The 12,169-nt window shown below is 38.9% G+C and overlaps 2 long non-coding RNA genes across 2 annotated transcripts; one reads left to right on the top strand and one right to left on the bottom strand.

Annotated features, from left to right (window-relative positions):
• The first annotated feature begins 2,432 nt into the window (after nt 1-2,432).
• Nucleotides 2,433-5,114, top strand: LOC130541203 (uncharacterized). Its single transcript, XR_008955248.1, has 2 exons — nt 2,433-3,302; nt 4,594-5,114. It is a non-coding gene; the product is annotated as an uncharacterized LOC130541203 (long non-coding RNA).
• LOC117979248 (uncharacterized) lies at nt 4,636-11,593 on the bottom strand. The gene is made up of 3 exons (XR_004670009.3): nt 10,491-11,593; nt 8,886-9,058; nt 4,636-6,086 (listed from the first exon to the last, which is right to left on the bottom strand). It is a non-coding gene; the product is annotated as an uncharacterized LOC117979248 (long non-coding RNA).
• Nucleotides 11,594-12,169: the final 576 nt, after the last annotated feature.

Genomic DNA, 12,169 nt, shown 5'->3' on the forward strand with positions numbered 1-12,169 from the left:
CGTGTGTAAGAGGGGGAGCTCCCTGGAAATTCGTTAGATGGAATTACTAGTGTTATACAGCTTGCCAGCTTTGGGGGCAAAAAGAATACCGTTTAGCCTCGGAATATAAATGACTGGATTTTGCTTGGGGGAAAAAAAAGGCTGTGGGGGAGGGGCATAGGATTATGCAAGCCAGGAACAATGAGCAAATTGGACCCTCCGCTACACAGCACAAGGTCACCGCGAAAGTCATGGTGTTGGTTGGTGGAGGTGGTTGATAGAAGAAAATGGCTCATGATAAATCGCTTCCCATTTTGCAAAATCTGGCAGTTAATGAAAATAAGACGCATTTGAGTAGTCTATACGAACACCTAATTTTTCCGTGCTCTCTCCCTTTCCTCCTCTCCACACGGAGACACACACGCAGGCACACGCAGGGCCTGCTGATGTATGGAAGCAAAGCCTTCGCTCTAATTGTGCAATTATAAAACGGAAATGATGCAGGTTTGGCAACACAGGGAAAGAAGGCAGCTCAATAACATTGTTTAATAACAAGCAAATAAAGCTCCGAGGGGAAAGAGGTGACTATTTCTGCTTTAGACTCATTAAGGAGCCTGAAACATATTGTAAAAGAGTGATATTTAATTATGGGCTGGGCTGATAACAGAGAGCAGGGCCTCACTGGGAGAAAGAGACCCTGTGCTCCTAGGAGCTCACAGCTCCAAACATCAATTACCATGATTATCTACCCGGCGCTTACAAAATGCACCGTCTCCATGTTCCATCAGCGACCCGTAAACAGGCATTGCATAGGCAAATTTATGGGCACAGGCAGCCAGGGCCAGGTGGGAAAGCAAGCCGCCCATTGGTGCTTCCCCGCAAAGGAGGAAAGAGGCAAAGGAAAGAAAAATCCGTCTTCTGCACCACTGAAAGAACAATTTATTACAGAGCATTTGCAGAAGACAGCGTTTGTTGCCCTGCTATTACTTTTTTTTTTTGCCTCTGTTCCCTGTCTGAATGAGGGATGGGAGGATATTAACCAACTCCTGGTTACAGGGGACCCCCTTGGCGTGGTCCCATCAAACTTTTTGGTGCTCTAGAGGCCCGAAGTCCAAATGTACCAGGAGTTAGAAATGAGATGCCTGTTTCTCCCTTTAGCCTCAGCCTAAGGGAATAGATAGGACAACCTGTTTGTTTGCTGGCTTAAAATTAGAATTTGGTAGAAATCAAACTGCAGTAAGGAAGATAGTGTTCTCATTTGTACACATTAGGAAGTATTTTTGTTAGGTTGTGTGTTTTAGGTTGTGTGTTTTTTGTTGTGTATTCTTTTCCAGTGTTTTCAGGGTGGATTGTGGAGTTCCAGGATTAGAGAATGCTCGAAGGTTGCTGCACTATCAAATCTGTTTTTACAAAAATAGTGATGTATTAGACTATATCTACCCATTACCAGTTCAGCAAAGAATTCAGGCTCTTCATGTACAAATCATTCCAACAACTGCCTGAAATATTGACGAAATCGCTCAGATATTTTTGATACTCATATTTATATTTCAGGACAGGAAGTGTCTTCCTCCTCCAAACTTTACAGCAAACTTTTTGGGGCAACTGTCACCTCTGTAGGCAAGTGTTCAAGTGTACATCATTTGAATTTTGTCTTGCTCTTTTGCAACTATTTTCTTGAATAAGATTGTCCATAAAGAATGCATGCTGAACAGTGGACACCGATGACTGGGCAGAGCCACCACAGGTAGGCAACAGGGAATGGCAGGCTGGTCCGCTTCACTCCCACCATCCGCCTCCAGAGCTAGAATTTCTTGTGGCTCACAAATTGATGAGTACTGAGGAACACTACCGACTGCAAACGTTCTTGTCAGTCCCCTCCTGAAGAACAAAGGAGATTTGGGCTACTTTTTAATTCTACCCTCTCAGCTCATCAACACTTGGTTTGCATTAAAATGTAAGAACATTACACTCAACACTCTGCTAATCATCAGAAAGTACTGCTTTGAAGTTTCCCTGTTTCTCAGCTACTACCCATGACAGATGTTTGCCAGAGAACAACTCAGGGGGCATTTTCTTGCAAGCATTTTGGCTGAGAACGATAACCATTGTGCCACTTAATATTTCACCAATCTCTAGAGAAATCGGAGAATAGCAGTTACTTATTTATCTCACGTATTGCTCCTTGCTACCTCCCCACCACCACCGGCACGACCTCTGAAGGCACACATTAATTTCACCTCAGTATTTCCATAGCATCAATTAATAAAAACTGACTACATTTTCAACAAACGCACATGTCCTGATAAATGAGGGTCCTGACTTAATTGCTCTGTAAATTAAGAGCTCACCGTAGTGACAATAGAGAAGAGTTTTAATATTTAAAAACTCATTAAATTTGTGTACTTTGTGAATAATTAAAGTCACAGGACCACTTTAAGGGGCTAATTTAAGTTTCATTCTTAAATGTATATCACAGATGAGGATAATTCATCTACCAAAAAAAAGCCAATTTTTAAAATTACTAAATTTGGTTACTTTTTTTGTCCTAATTGGTTACTTTTGGTCCTAATTTGTCTGTGGCTTTTTCCTCATCCTTTTTTTTTTTTCCAAATGACAATGACTGAATTAAAATGTTGTGGTCTGCGGGTTTAAAAGTCAGTTATCTGTTTATACAAAAAAGAACGATCTAAAGGCAAAACACACCTGGTTGGCTTCACCTTTTTTCTTATACATGAACTAAACTTTTTCATTTGCATTTGATTGTTTTCATTTGAAGTATGCTCTAATTTGAACTATTCCCCCCCCCAAAAAAAAGTTCTGTTGTTTTTGTTTATGACTTACAGCTGTGTAAAGATCTAAATGTGTAAGTATGTGTGACGATGACAAGATTTGAAAAGATTTGTGCAAACCACAAATCCTGGTGATTACAAAAGGGAGGCTCTCTTGAAAGAGTTCACGTCAAAACCCCTGAATAACCACTAAACACAGAGAGCAGAGATTCTTTCCCCTTTATATCAAAACTTTGTCTTTAAAAGTGATGACTGCTCTAAGAATGATCTATGATTTTCCAGCCTGGTGTTCACAGTTGGGAAAGGGTCTAGTTCTGGGTCAACGAGGCTTCTGTGTCATCTTTGTATTTTTCACATCTCTTACTCCTCCTGTCCACATGTCAATGTTAGTATTGTCATCGATATTTAGTCAATAATTAAGCTGACACTCTTGGTCTGCTCAGTTTTCGGAGATCACTGGACATTTTGAAGTGTGAGCTCTCTGTAGAAGGCAAGCATACGGAACTCCGTCTGGTATTTCTTCCTGGAAACGTACGTACCATTTTTGAAAGAATCACTTTCTTGTGAACTCGATACTTCTGAAAATAAAAATGAAAAAAAAAAAAAAGCTGGGGCTGGGCCTTGGGGGTTCACTTTAATTAAATTGGAACATTGATCTGTCTTCAAGCAACCCTTAGCAAGGAAAAGAGGTGTCTACCGAAAAAGGAGACAATATTCATAAATTGTTGTTTTATTACAAGTTGGAAGAAGTGAAGTGGATTTCCTAGGATGTGGGTAGGGGCACACCTATTATTCTTAAAGGAGTATGATTCCAGTTCTTGTCTTTAAAAGAAATAGATGAATGCGGTAGCAATCCAAAGTCTGTGCTCCTGTGCCCTTCTAATAGAAGAAATCACAAAAATGTAGAGAAAAGTAGGTAAGAAATGCACACTCAGGATAAAAATGTAAAAGGTAAACTATTTTTTTATGCTATCAATTCATTATCACAACTGCTGAATGTTCCTCTGTCTTAGACTAGGGACTATCTTTCCAGAGTTCTCAACTGTAAGAAAACTATTATATTAAAATGCTCTCACAATGAATCCCATGGGATTGGGGAAAGCTATGTTGCAAATGGGATTTTGCACTGTGTGAATTGCCAATCCCAAAAGATTGTGAGATCCTGTGGCTAGGCACAGGTTCTACAATATGTGCATTTGTGAAAAGGGAATGTCATCACTACATATTATTTTTACCTTTGGCAAGAATTTTATAAAATTTCAGAGCTTATCACACTCAAAAATACTTCTATAAGGGTGGCAAAATCTACATGAAATCGCTCTGGATGCCATACTATCATGCATTTATTAATTTGTTCTCATATTGTTTTTGCTTTATTTGACCTGGAAAATAAATGAAAACTGTAAGTTGCTAGTCCTATAAAATCATCCACCTGTTGAAAGCATAGCATAGCAAATACCACCATGGACATCAGGGAGGAAAAGGTAAGGAAAAGGAGTGAAACTTAGGAGAACGGATGCCAGAAAAAAAAAATGCAAGGAAGAAAATAATGGGAGATGGAAGTCTCCTTTCTCTTTTTAGCTTCTATTTTGGATATGAGCAGATGAGAAAGGAAAAGAAATTGACATGGAGAGAAACACATGGTGGAGAGTAACCCAAGACCATAATACACAGAGCCACTTGCCCCAATAAAAATGTCATGTCACATGCTAAAGGACAGAGGAAGCACAGAATTGCCCATATTAAGTTTTTACTTTGTTACAAAGCATTCACTAAAAGAAAATTGGTTAAATCTGACCACATCACTGTTTGTCTTTTTCAGAAACCTACTCTCAGAAAACCCATTGAAGTCCCTGTTTTACAACTAACATAATGGGCGTGTGGAAATGCCTCTCCATCCACCAGGGGGCAGAAACGAACCCTTTGATTGGCCAGAGATCTTTGGACTTCAACTTTGATTTGGAATAGTTGTAATTTGCATAGCCTTTTCACTCTCAGACATCACTCTTTCTGTCACTAGGAACATAACCATATAGACTTTTCAAAGAAACCTCTTAATTCTGTGTGAAACTCTAAACTTCACTCTACCAATAAACTTCCCCACATTCACACTAGAGAGATGTGATGGGAATGCTGGGTCTTACATATGGTGGTCTTCATATTTTCGTGGATTTGTCTTTTGAGGCATGGAGTGCCTGACCTTTGTGTATGCAAGATTCGCTAGCATGTAAACTCTGTCACTGTCTCCCAAGAACACAGAAACAGGGCTATTAATAATTTTAATGCTTACTGTTTTGTGTAGCTTTTTTTTTTGCAGAAACTGTCTATTAAAAAGTCAAATTTGGTGGTGCTTTTCTTGTGTTTTTGGTGGGGAGGCGGACCGCTTCCTAGAAGGAAGGGATGTGTGTAATGTATATAAAGTCACCTTGTGCTATTCTCATTCAGCTTAGCACCGTGCTGCTCAGTGATCATGGCCTTCATCAATGCAAGCATCAAAGTAAGGGTGGCCATTTCAGGAGAACTAAATGTTAGAAATAATTAAAATAACTACAACTGACATATACTCAGGGGAGCCATAAAATGTAGCCTTCTCTGATGTCCAATATGTAGCTGAACTGAAATACAATCCTTCAGCATCTGAACAAGTAAAAAAAAAAAATCTGGCTCAGGAATTGTCATTGGAGTTGGTTTCTCACCACATTTCTGAATAGTTTACATCTGTTGACCAGCCCTAAGTCCTACTTAACATATGCAATCTGATGAGAGATCACAGTCTGAATTAATTGATGTAAAATAGATTGAGTTTAATTAGCACATCTTTACTATACTGTGTTGAAGATGTGGCATTTAAAGAAAACTAGAGCAATATCCAGTAGCACAAACATTATCGTATACAGAGATTTTAAAGGAAATCATAATAAGAAACATGAAGCCTATTGAACTCCATTAAAAAGCCAAACCACAGAGAGGTAGCCAGTCAGAAAGTACAGCCCTTGAATTTATTTTAAAAACCTACCAGTACAGCCATGCTTCTATTGCTGAATCACATCTGCCATCACTGATCTTGCCAGAAGATATAATGTAATAAAACAAACCCAGGTGATTTCAGAACCATCCATTTTTTTTTTCCTTTAAAAGTATGGGAAACAAACTCTTGGGCATGTTGGTAGTATTTTCTGGTGGTGATGAGCTCCTCTTGTCCCAAGCTCAGGCTCCCTGGTAGTGGAACCCACTGTACATGCATTCGAATTTCCTCTGTGGTTCACTCTCTGTCCTTTGGAGGCTGTTGTGACAGGGCTGCTCCTTAGTGACTTCCTGGGATAGGCATGACATCAATTAGACACACACCCCACGTACTTTAACACTAACCATGACACTAAAGTGGTAAAATCCATAATAAATAAATCCAACAACATATACATAAGCAAGATGGCAAATAGCTCAATCTTTCCTAAAATTATACATCCTTGTACTCAAGAAAACATTTGCTTCATTCAGGATTTTCCTGTGGTGATCCATCTCACTTCTATTTTTTCAGTGTTCTAACTTCATGAGTAATTTCTTTTTTTCCTTACTCTTAAAGCTATCCAACCTTGAGTTTGATTATTAGTACTTTTGTTTTTCTTTCCAAATAACAAAGAGAAAGTTCTAAGGGTTCTTGTTTGTAGGTGAAAATGATACTACTGGTTGGGCTTCGGTAGGTCATTTGCTTTGAGTTGTTTTCTAGATACAGGCTTATACTAATCTTTTTATTTTTCTCTTACCTTGCCCTGCCTATCCTCCCATCAACGATTCTTTTTTCCAACAATACTAAGTACTAGGTTGTCATTAGGTTTTAGAACAGACTGAAACAAACAGGCAGACTTTGATATGAGTATTCATGACCTGGGCTCCAACAGCCTAGTTCTCTATTCAAGGATCAAGCCAACCATCTGATGCCATACACATCTAATACTTTCTCAAAATATCACACTTTTATTTGGATCTCCATTAGATCCAAATAAATGATAAAATATCATATTTCAAAAAGCTATCTATATCATCAAAAATTCATCCTTGAAATTTTTAAAGGAAGTTTTTCCCTCTGGAAGAAAAAACGGGGCATGTCAAGCCAATTATACATACAGCTGTCTAATTGCTTGCACATTTGAGGCCAGTAGGAACCAACTGTCACTGCAAGAGATAGACGTAAATCTGGCCCTTGGTGCCTGGAGGACTGACCTGTTCAGATCTGTGGTTCCATAGGCATTTATATCTAGTCTACAGGTACTGCTGGATTTTTGGTGTTGACATTTTAAGTAGTTTAATATTATTCGAATGAGACAAAATTGAAAAAGCCTCAGAAAAGGAAATGTTTTGCTGATCTGAAACACAAATCCTGCTTGAACTCCAGTGATGTAGTTCAAGGACATAACAGAACCAAAGGTAATGTTCTGATAAAATTTAGACATTTCCAAATCCATATTCAAATATGGGTATTTATGATGCATCTTGGACTCCTTGACATGTAGGAAAGTCCAGGCACCTCCATGACCTCTGAATCAGCTAGGGATAAATAGCTCAAAAATCTGTTTTAAGGGGGAAAAAACTGATGATCAAGAGCTCTGAGCATATGAATAACAACTATAACTCATATAACAATACTAACGATATTACTAGGTGTTGTGTTCAGTTCTATGCAAGTGATCATCAGGCAAGTGTGTTTCTCTACATCTAAAAGTCAGATCCCAATGCAATATTGGGACTTTTTCTTGGGACATTTTGCTTTTTCTGAAATTGTGGCATGCCTAGTAGCCTTGCTCAGCTGCACCCTCTCCCCGCATCACACACCCCTAACCCCCAGGACATAATGGGGGTTAGACATTGACATAATGTCTAAACAGAGAGGCTCAGAAGTGACGATAAAAGTTCCAATTTTCCATCATTTATCTTTTTTTCAAATACTTTAAGTTTTAGGGTACATGTGCACAACGTGCACCCATCATTTATCTTATCTCTGCTTCCTCACTCTTCATCTTTTGGGTTCTACTGTATCTTCCTTGGACTTAAAATTTCTGAAGGAAGCAGTTTGCAGATTATCATCTGTAATTAACTTAAATTCAATGATTTGAGTACTCCCCTTTAATTTTCTGTTGGTGGTATGATCAGGGAATTCATTAGTAATCAATGAATTTCATAAGCATGTGTGTGCATATTTGCTATCACACACAGCATTCTAAACAACATATCATGTAACTCGTGCAGTTTCCAAATCTTGATTATTTAAACAAAAGCAGATTTTACTCTGCAAATCTTTACTAAGATTTCCAACAACTGAAAAAAAAAAAAAAAAAAAAAAAAGACAAATGGCTACTTGGTTTCAATCTGGCCTTAATAATTTTCCCTCTGTTTATTTTCCATTAAAAAGAAGGTGGTTATACAACCCAACCTAGGGTACAAAATACTTTTAAAAATCTAGAACTTTATTTGCTATAGTGTTTATTAGTTCATATAGTTTTCAATCCATTTCGACTATTCTGACACAAATTGCTATACAACTTAAATTCTGATGCTGGGGAAGGGAAGTGAACACTGTATCAGATTCCCAGGATCTCCTTTCTGCCAGGAATTTCCTCCTAAGATTCACTGATAAAATGTTGATTGCTTAGAAAACAAAGTTGCAATATTCATCACTTTGTGAGCACCATGACAAATTACAGAGCATTGTTGTTTAAATTAAATGTTAAAGTAGGTTAGTTCAGACATTCATAATGGTGCATGTAATTAGCCCAAACCGATGAAATATCAACAAATTAACTGTTTTTGAAGAAAAAAAAAAGTAGTATTCGAAATTGTCCAGTATGAGCACTGGGGCCTTTAAACAAATGATGTCACACAGTCTAGGAGGCTTTGTCATGTTCAGTAAATTAGCATGGCCTAACCACAGCAGAAAATTTCCTTGAGCTGCAATAAAGACTAAATGCTTTCAGACTCCCATGGTCCTTTGTAGTCATCATTTTAAAGCACTGCCTTAGTGAGCTAAACCTGTAAAGTTTTCTTTTGAGCGGCTGTGAGTTGATTAGATCTATTTCAGCCTAGTAGTGGTAATAGGCTCCTCTCTGCGAAACTGCTTACCCTCTGCTCCCCTGGCAGCTGGAGAGACTGGAATTAATCAGGTCTGCTGGGGACTTCCTCAGCGTCTCCGCAGGCCAGCGACTCTGGAATCATTTACCACAGAATCTGACTGTCAACTCTTTGTCATGTAGGCTTTTGATTATGCTTTCTTTCTCTCTCTCTCATTTTCCTTCCTTGTTTTTTCAGAAAAAAAAAAGGGGTGGGGGAACAGATGAGGGATTATCCTAAAGCAGTATTTTACTGGTGACTTATACAGGTATCTCTTATCGCCTTTGGTCTGCCCTTTAGAAAATATGGCTATGTGTGAAGGTAGTGAGGACTTACTGTTAAAATTAAAATTAACTTTATCTTTCTTATTAAGGTATATATCCAGCCAAAAGATAGGCAGGCTTTCATAGGTACAATGTCTTTCCATCTGAAAAATACATATTTAGAGGTTTCATTTTTGAAGGACCTTTATGATTTCCTTCAGCAGCATCCAACAAAGTGCTCTGCCTGTATCCCCAGCTCAAATTTGCCTGTGTTTCAAAATGTGCAGAATCACTACTTAAAACACAAAGCACATTAGCATTCATGGCAAAACACTTCCAAGTACCCACGGAAATTACAAAGAAGCAGATTCAAGTCCACATAAAAATCTACCGGTCTAATTTCAGTATTTGATTTTCTTCAGTGCAAATATCTTGATAATTGAGTTGTATGATTTTATGCTTAAAATTCAAAGAATAAAATTCCCATAATGTCATAACAAAAATAAACCACCCGAATCAAAGTGCAATTTTACATTAAAAATTTTTATCTTGGGGCAACTTTTACTCCAATTTAGCAACCAAGAATATTTTCACTTCTTTCGGCACTCTAATTGTTTGACAGGGTTCTCCTTCCAAGGGAAACATATACCAAATAGATAGGGTAGAGACATTTAAATATCTTCTCTAGGGTATAACCATAATAATTATATGTAAATGTTGGGACTTAATGTTTCTAAAATTGTGATACATAATATTCTAGGATAAATGTAATCCCCCTAAAAGTATTTTTGCAAACAATATTTTCTTTCACCTAATTGGTATGAAGGCTGTAATGAGTCAAACAGCGAAATACTGTATATTGTAAATGCCAAGATGTAATGAATACATCAGTATCACATAGCCTGTACCAATAAATGTGTTACTGAAACAGACAACAGACTAAATGTGTTTACCTTATAACATGAATGTCCTGCTTTCTGTATGAATTTTCAGAGCTCTGCAACAAGTTTCAACTAAGGGATTGTGAATTATGTAGGGCTTGTGTACTCTGTATAGAATGCAGCTTTCTCATTTGTTCTTTTCTGACACTGTTTATGTCTGGTTGAACCACAAATAGACATAAATATAGCACCAATTTGAGGGCTCACTTTAGGTGTGTTTTTTGGGTGGAGGGTGTGTGCCTAAACCTTCTTTTATAGGAAGACAGAATGAGAAATTGATGGCTGAGCTCTGGAATAAACGGTGTTAAAGGCAGACAGCTGATTTACATTGCACTGGCATTTTTGGCTTATATATTTTGTCTAAGAATTATATTGCTGCTGTCGTTTTTTTAAAGAAAAGATTCAAGGCTTACTTAAAATCATTCAGACCTAAATGAACTGGCAGCGCTTTTACTTTGTGTCCGGCACTGTCCCCGCGCTCCTCTCCTCTGTCCCTCTCTCTGGTCATGGGCTCCATCTCCGACTGCCATCTCAACGCGGTCTTCTATTTGGGTGGGCAGGATGCCCAGGTATCTCTCAGGGGTCTTCACCTACATTGCTCATTAACCACCCTTCAGAAGGAAAAACCGTCCTGCCACAATGCTCTCTGCTGCCTCGTAGTCCCGGCAAGGCCTGGGGAACGGTGATTTCTCTGCTGCTCTGAGGTGTCCCAGACGTCAGGGCTATAAAGGGATGTTGCTAGGCTAATTTGGCACTGCCCCTTCCAACAATGCAGCATGCACTTGGCAAAATTCAATGACAGAGAGAGAGAGTGCATGCAAGAGAGCGAGTGAGAGAGCGCTGCTCACTAATTGAGCTATTTAACAGACTGCAGAGCCACCTGGAAGGCAGCCAATCATTACTCAGTGTCTTAATAGTATAGAGACTCTTGAATCATTCCAAGTAAGAAGTTCCACATATTTGTTTGTTTGTTTTATTTTTGTTTGTCTTTTGGGGTGGTGTGGGAAGAGGAAGAGGGTGGGAATAAGAGCACAGAAAGGGGGAAGGGTAAAAAGGGGAGTACACTGTAGAGCACATGTAAATCCAGATATTGAAGTATGAAAAGCCAGTGTGCATTCTAACACTGGCAAGGAAATAATTTACAATGCCACAGGAAAAAAAAAAAGGTGGGGGGGAGGGTTGGGATATTTTACACGACTCCATCTTTATATAAAGTTTTTTTTTCCCTTCTCTTGGAATGGGTCATCTTCTACCACACTGGTGAATTCTTTTGGCCATTTGTCAAGGGCCATTTTCTGAGCGGAGACTGACTTGTCTCCTGCTCTCCTCGCGGGGAGGGCTGCAGGCTGGAGCTGCGCACACACCCGCCATCACGGTTCCCTTTGGGGACGGCCCTTGGACAAGGAGGATTTGTTGATTGGCAAGGTGGCTGGAGTGAGAAGACTCTGCCAAGCCATACCCCTCTTTTCTTTCTAAACTTGGCTCTAAATTTCCCTTTTCCTGGAAGCTTCTGGGACTGCTCCCTCTCAATTTTCTCCTTTCAATTCTTTGTATGCACATTTTATACCCATGTATTCACATGGCGTGCATTACTACTCATTGATTCTTTTTTGAGTCATCGGTGTTGGCTTCATCTTCCTGACCAGAAAGTAAGCCGACTCCATGTGGTGACCATGTCTTCTAATTATTTAATTATTTTTTCCTACAATACTTTCTCTAATAGTGTGCTGTGCGCATTGATTAAGGTTTATTTACCAAACGACTGTGGAGAATGGTGGCTGTGAGATGAAGCTTCCCTTTTCTTAAAATCTTGGCCAAGCCATTAACATTCCCTATGCCTCATTTTATCAATATTAAGAATAACCACAATGATGCACTTTCAAATGTTCTATGAAAATTAATGGATAATTAATGGCGACAGTGCAAGATAGTGATTAAGAGGGCTGGCTCTGGAGCCAGGCTGCCCAGTTTGAATCCTGGATCTGTACTGACTCACTGCTCAATAATTATAATGCTCTAAATTTACCATTCAGTTTTAGGCTTAACAGTTATTGAATGTTTACTCCCTGCCAGCCGCTGGTGACAAGCGCTT

Source organism: Pan paniscus, chromosome 12 (assembly GCF_029289425.2).
Source record: "Pan paniscus chromosome 12, NHGRI_mPanPan1-v2.0_pri, whole genome shotgun sequence".
NCBI lineage: Eukaryota > Metazoa > Chordata > Mammalia > Primates > Hominidae > Pan > Pan paniscus.